This window comes from Equus przewalskii, chromosome 3, assembly GCF_037783145.1.
Source record: "Equus przewalskii isolate Varuska chromosome 3, EquPr2, whole genome shotgun sequence".
NCBI lineage: Eukaryota > Metazoa > Chordata > Mammalia > Perissodactyla > Equidae > Equus > Equus przewalskii.
In genome coordinates, this window is record NC_091833.1 from 96356179 (window position 1) to 96363207 (window position 7029).

Here is a 7029-nt window from a genome sequence, read left to right on the forward strand (position 1 = left end):
TAAAAACTTAATTTTGCATCCTTGCTTCATACTAAGGAATAAATATTAATATGGCATATCATTATCTAAAATGTAGGCAAGATTGGGTCAGGAAACCAGAGGATAGATTTTTTGTATTTCTAAAATGATACCATGTACATGGTAGACTAGTCTTTTCACAAAGTGAAACAAATTCAGATACGTTTAAGTAATGAACCTAAATTTTACTTGTGTATGTATGATATACGGAAGCATTAGAAAAAACATTTCCATTTAATTCTCTTGAAATTATGCAGAATCTAAAACTTCATATTTGAGGACTGAATTATTTTTAAAAATATTATCTTTAATGAATTGTTTAATTTACAGTTTATATTATATTGCAGAAATAAAACTAAATTGAAGAACTTTAGCCTCAAAAGTTAGACTTTGTATATTTTTATGCTATTATCTCTGCCTTAATTGGATAATCCTTTTCAATTGGGCAAAATCACATATTTGCATGGTGAGGTTCAACTCTAACATTTATGTTAATATTTCTTTTTTTTTTAAGATTTTATTTTTTCCTTTTTCTCCCCAAAGCCCCCCAGTACATAGTTGTATATTCTTCGTTGTGGGTCCTTCTAGTTGTGGCATGTGGGATGCTGCCTCAGTGTGGTTTGATGAGCAGTGCCATGTCCGCGTCCAGGATTCAAACCAACGAAACACTGGGCTGCCTGCAGCGGAGCGCGAGAACTTAACCACTCGGCCACAGGGCCAGCCCCTATGTTAATATTTCTACTTTCTCCTCTGCTCCTTGCTCCTAGTGTAGGGTCAGATATTAATTTAATTAATGTATCATTTGACTTTTTCCATACCATAAGTTAAACTTTAGCATCCAAACTCTAAATGTCTTCCCAATGGACACTTCACTTTAGATTATAATTTGTTAATGCCAATGGGCAGTAATCTCTTTAAATATGTTAGGGTGTTTTATGATCATAAAAATTCATTTAGCTAGACATGGCAGAATTTCTCTGAAATTTGTCTCATGAAAAAATAGAAATGCCTACATTCCTGTGCTTAGAAACTTTATTTTTCAATTCATGAGGTACAGTATCAGTTCTCTGTCTCTTTTATGATTATCCATTTTTTTCTGTAATGCCAATCAGAAAAGGTGACATAACAGTATTTCATCCTTTATTTCTACCTATTATGTCATTCCAAGTGTTTCCCTTCTAAGCTTCTATAAATCTTTCTAGAGAACGCAGTCACATGCACAAAAACCCACACATATGCGCAATTAAATGGGGATGTTCTATTTTAGCAAAGGCAGCACAGAGGGAATGATGCCCCAGGTGGAAGTAGTCAAAGCACACATTATATGAAACTGGGAAACACAGGAAGGAGTGCACACCTATGCAGTACACAGAGGAAGGCTTGATCTTTTCCGTCACACCTGCACAATGAAATATGGTGTCTCAAATATTAATTTTAAAGTGATCAACCGATATAGGGGCCATTACAGACATACAAATCTGTAAAGCTCTGTCTATGCACCAGCATTATAAAGAAATACTTGGTCTGAAGGTAGGTTAGAGCATGGAATTAAATCATGCCTCCTCAGGGGCACGTATACTCGAAGAGGGTACCCCATCCTACCAGGATCCTAGGAGCGTAGCCTGAGAGTTGTGACGGTCACCTGATTTCACAATATAAATCTTGTACCTGTTGAAAATCTTTCCCTGGATTCCCATTGTCCTTAGGATTAAACCTAAATCATTTAGCATTTTACCTGCTTCCAAGACTGGTACCATCTCAGTGGTCTTATCTGTGGCAGTTGACTCTTCACTTTCTGTGCTCTAAGTTGTTTCCCAGTTCTTAGAAAACAAAAATTCTTTCCTTCCTTACCATGTCTGATCTGATATTTTCTGAATATTTTTAATTTTGCCTTCCCAAAACTCTACTTCTTTGCTCATCCTAGGTAATTCCTGCTCATTGTTCAGTTTTAAGGATAAATGCTACTTTTTTAGAGAAGCAGAGAACTCATTACTCTATTAGGAATGCAACTGCTTAGCACACAACAGCTCTCTTTCACAAAATTATTAGAAAGGATTGTAGCAGAAGTTTATTCTATATCTTGTTTCCTTACAATTTCACATTAGCCTCATCTTTCTCTCAGCAGATACCTTTCTATATGCTATGTCCTCAGTGTTAAAGCTTGTATAACTTAAAAAAAGTTAAATTTGTAGTTTTATATGAGTCTCTTGATATGCCTACTACAAGACAGATCTTGACAGTCATGTGAGTTTTGAACTGCAAGTGCCATATATTTGTGAACAGCAAAAAAACTTGTGATTTCAAAGCTCAGCTTTTTAATAATGAACATTAAATACTGAATTAAAAACGTGTCTCTTAAACAAGAGAACCGATAGATTTGGAAAGAATGAAGAGCGATATAAGAGCAGTTTCCTGCTGCAAAAGTATTCGGAGTGGGTTTGAGATGACAGAATTAGGGAATCATTTGTGTGGATCACTGATGAAGGCATTATATACATTGGTCCTTCCCAGGACCAAAAATTGTAGAATGACAGAGGAGGAGAGCAGTAGTGATGAAAGAACAGCCTAAGGTTTAGAAGTCAAAGAGCAGAAATATTCTAATCTCATTTTTACTTGCAACTCTGGGATAAGGGAATATCATAGAATTCTTTGTATGGGATGATCACAGTGAAAGAGAGATGGCATCAGCAGAGACCTGGGAATGGAGAAAGTGAAAAGACCTGTTATTCTCTTTCTATTTTGACCTCCCAAGTGTTTGTTCCAGACCAATGCAAAGAAATATCCTAAGATTCCCCTCCTAAAAAAGGCACAGGCATTGCCTGAAATTTTAAAGGCAGTTTCAAAGGTAACCAATGAATGAGAGCAGGAGGCATGGCTAGGGACATTTCAGCATAGGAATGGAGAAAAAAAATACTGTACATTTTACAGACTCTAGCATGAATAATTTCCCATGAATAGTTGTACAGACATCTTTCCAAATGAGGCAGAGTATATGGAATTTTCTCTGGAGAAAGAGAAATTAGAAAGGAAGGAGGGGAATCATGAATTGATAGAACCAGCAATCTTGAATTGGCAAGATTATATTTTCTGTTACCATTGTGGAAGAGCCCTGAGAACTAGATAAAGATCTAGTTATAAAGAAACAAAAATTCTTTTGAACATCATGTGAATGAACTAGTCAGCTTGGGCTGCTATAACAACATACCATAAGCAACCGTGGGTTGCTTAAACAAAAGGCATCTATTTCTCACAGTTCTGAAGGCTGGAAAGTTCAAGATCAAGGACTGTCAGATTTGGTTCCTGATGAGAGCTCTCGTTCTGTCTTGCAGATGGCAGCCTCCTCACTGAGAGAGAGAGAGAGAGCTTTAGTCTTTCTTCCTCTTCTTGGAAGGACACCAATCTCATCAGGTGGGCCCCATCCTCATAACCTCATCTAAACATAATTACCTCCCAGAGGCTCTACCTCCAAATACCATCACACTGGGGCTAAAGCTTTAACATGAATTTTGAGGAGACACAAACATTTAGCCCATAACACCACATTGCTGCATCTTAAACACACAAATAATTGAATGTTTAGATTTGTAGTTAATTTCTTAATATCTACCTCCTCTATTGGGGCACAAATCCCAAATTCCTTGATAACCAGGACTATGTGCTTTATTTACCACTATATCACTAGAGCTTTGTTCTGGCAAAAATCAGGTATTCAATGAGCATTTGTTGAAAGAAGAAAGGACAGTAGAAGGAAATACAGGAGCAAGGGAGAAAGGAATGAAAACGAAGGAAGGGAAAGAAAGAAGGAGAGAGGGAGGGAGGGGAAATAAAATGATGGAATTAAACATGACTTCCTAGAACCAGAAAGGTATAGTACAGGCAGAGACATTGGTCCTCTGGGACCCTGGAATGCAAATAATAACAAGGACTTTCAACAGTCATTGTTAAATCATTTTACTTCATCTTTGTAAATAATGGAATATGGGAAAAGACTTTATTGGACACCACATAAAGTTCTTACTTGTGTGTCTTAGAAGAAAACTTTAAACTAGAGCAATGAACCCAGCATATCATTTAATTTAAGGCCCTCAATCCATCCTTTAAGACCTTGAATATGACCCCTTCTGAAACATGTTGAGTGCCAGCCATGTGCATTATTTTGGGGATATTATGAAGAAAACACGGTCTTTTCTCTAAAATGACTCATAATCTCATAAAAATGATTAATTATTTTACTCTAAATATCTCTATTGATTCCAATTGCACACTGGGAACTGTAATCAAATTTTATCAGTAGATGGAAGATTGGATTTTCCTTCCTTTCCAGATCAAGAAATGTGTCTAATGAAACTAGAGGTGACTTTTCTTAAATTTCGGAGCAAATAAGATTGAAAAGCAGATACTTCCCTGTTAATCTCTTCACAGTCAGTATTCTGAAATATATTGGACTGATTGGCTTTACGGAGTTTCACTGTTCTGTGGATTGAAATCAGACTTCCAAGCTCTGCTTAAACATCACTTTCTCAAGGAAGCTTCTCTGGCTCTCCAGAAGTGATCCACGGGCACTCTCAGAACCCAGTGTCCTGCTCTTCCATGGCCTCATCAAAATCATGATGTAATAATTGATCCATTATCATTTAATGTCTTGTTTGTCTCTCGAATCTACAGATATGAAACTATCTACAATGCTGTCTTTTTTAAGTCTGGATCTATAGTATCTCACAAGAACTCTCTACATAATTGATATTTATTAAATATTATTGAATACAAAATAACTTTTTAACTAATTAAACAAAAGAGGATCTATGGTTTAAAAACGAAGGAAGCTAATTTGTACAAGCTGTGGCCAAAAGGAGGTTCATTGGAAGAATTCTAGTTTATTGGAAATAAGCAGAACAAAACTAGGACTGTGGCTGGATTACAGGGAAGAGGAAAACCAAGGACTTGAATGTGGGCCAACATTTTTCCATCTATCCATTACTCACTTTGAACAACTTTCTGTGCCAGCTTTATTCTTCTCTATTTCACACTGACTTCCTCTCCATGGCAGAAATTTGGAAACCAATGCTCAGGAAACCAAACATTTCACAGCTTAGCCCCCAGAAGGGAATCACCAGCTTTTTCATTAAGTCCAGTTCAAAACTCCCAGGTAAAGTCTCTTTCCAATCTTGAGCTCATTCCTGGGCCAGCAACTGTGGCCTGGGATCCAGGGTGCTATGGTTAGAAGCATGAGGTTCCTTGCGAGGCCTTGTGTGAATTTTGAGTCACACATTTAGCTTGCTAACCGCTTTGAGAAAAGTATGCTTAATTTATTAGACTTCGTATTGGAGATGACTCTCTGGAAGGCCCCTGGCTGTACCTGAGGCCAACTTGACACCACCATTTAATACTTTTTCCCTTTATAGGGAACAAACAATATAATGTGCTGCAAATATTATTTTAAATAATGTATTCTAGGGTCTATTTGCCCCATCCAATAACAAGATGGACATACATCTATAAAATAAAAGATATTTATGGAGTGTTTTATAATGTACTAGTAGAAGTTGTTTTTTATTAACTTCACATTTCTATAGATAGATGTAGTCGTTTACTACCCACTACACACTGATATTCAGTGGATATTCTATTTGTTATTACAGAAATGATATTTACATTGAAATGATATTTATTATTGGATATAACTTTAACTCAAAAAATGTCTTTCTCAGGATACTTAAAGGCAGGACAATTACACAGCTGCACTTAGTTCAAGCATATGATCACTTTGAATAAGTTCATCTTATCTGAGGTGTGTTCCCTGGTTTTCTAGCTGGCTGAATTGTTTACCTTCAGGCGGAGAGACCAGAGACAGTATGGCTACCATCATTTTAATGAGCAGGATACAGACTTAAATTGGTCTCAGTCCAGGAGTCTTTTAGTTCCATTTCATTACATTTCTAAGTCATACTAAGGTCTAGCTTATTTGCAGCAAAACCTATATGAATGTTGTAAAAAGATTCCTGATCATATTAGGCATGAGAGAAAAACTTTCAAGGTTTCCAAGGTCTTTTGTTAACTAGTTATGTCGTGTCCAGCAGTCATCCGTCATCTCTTTAAGTTGCCATCACTTTAAGGGTGAGCTAATATAAAACAAATATCAATTTAAATATTAACTATCATATAAATAATTATTCAAATATTAAACCTAATATAAGTAAAAAATATTAAGCAATTTCCAAGCATGTACAATTAGGCTAATTATGCTCATTTGACACATCGCTACATTGTCTCATTTGATCAATCAGCATTCAGTCATTATAGTAACCAACAGAAAATACAGTGATACATTCTACTAATAAGTCAATCATGTAAAGTTGGAGATACCACAGAAGTATTTACTGAATAAGGGCATCAGCACCATTGGATTTGGGTTTTACTCTGCAGGAACTTTTTCAAGGGTGGAAAAGATGGAGAAATGACTTTATTTATTCTGTCTCCGAATGAAAAGTCCTTACCTCTATACAATGGCTACCACTCCAGCTCCCCAATTCCATTTTAATTTTCCTACTCAGAGATCAAACTGTTCCTACTGCTATCAAAGTTCAGCTCATGAGTTTGTGAATAAACTTTGCCACATTCTCCAACTGGAATCACCACTCTCATCGTATTGCTCTTCAATTTATCATGCATATCAACTGCAGAATTTTTGCCAAAAGCTTGACTCAGATTATGATAGTCCACAATTGCAAGATTTAATCAGCAGTCTTTTGCCAATTTAAGAAGTCAGATGTCTAACTCTGGGTCTATTTATTCGAACACGTCTTTTCAGCTTTGTTTTGGCCTCTGAACTGAAGCTTTACTGACAATTTCCCACTTCCTAAATGAAACCTATTTTTGCCCAACTTTATGAATTTGATCTAACATTTTTAGGGCTCTGGCAGATGAGCTGTAACAAATTTGCTCAAATTTGCTTCTGATCGCATAATGGAGTGAGATCAGTGACTTATTCATCGGTAAGCACGTAGGTTTGGG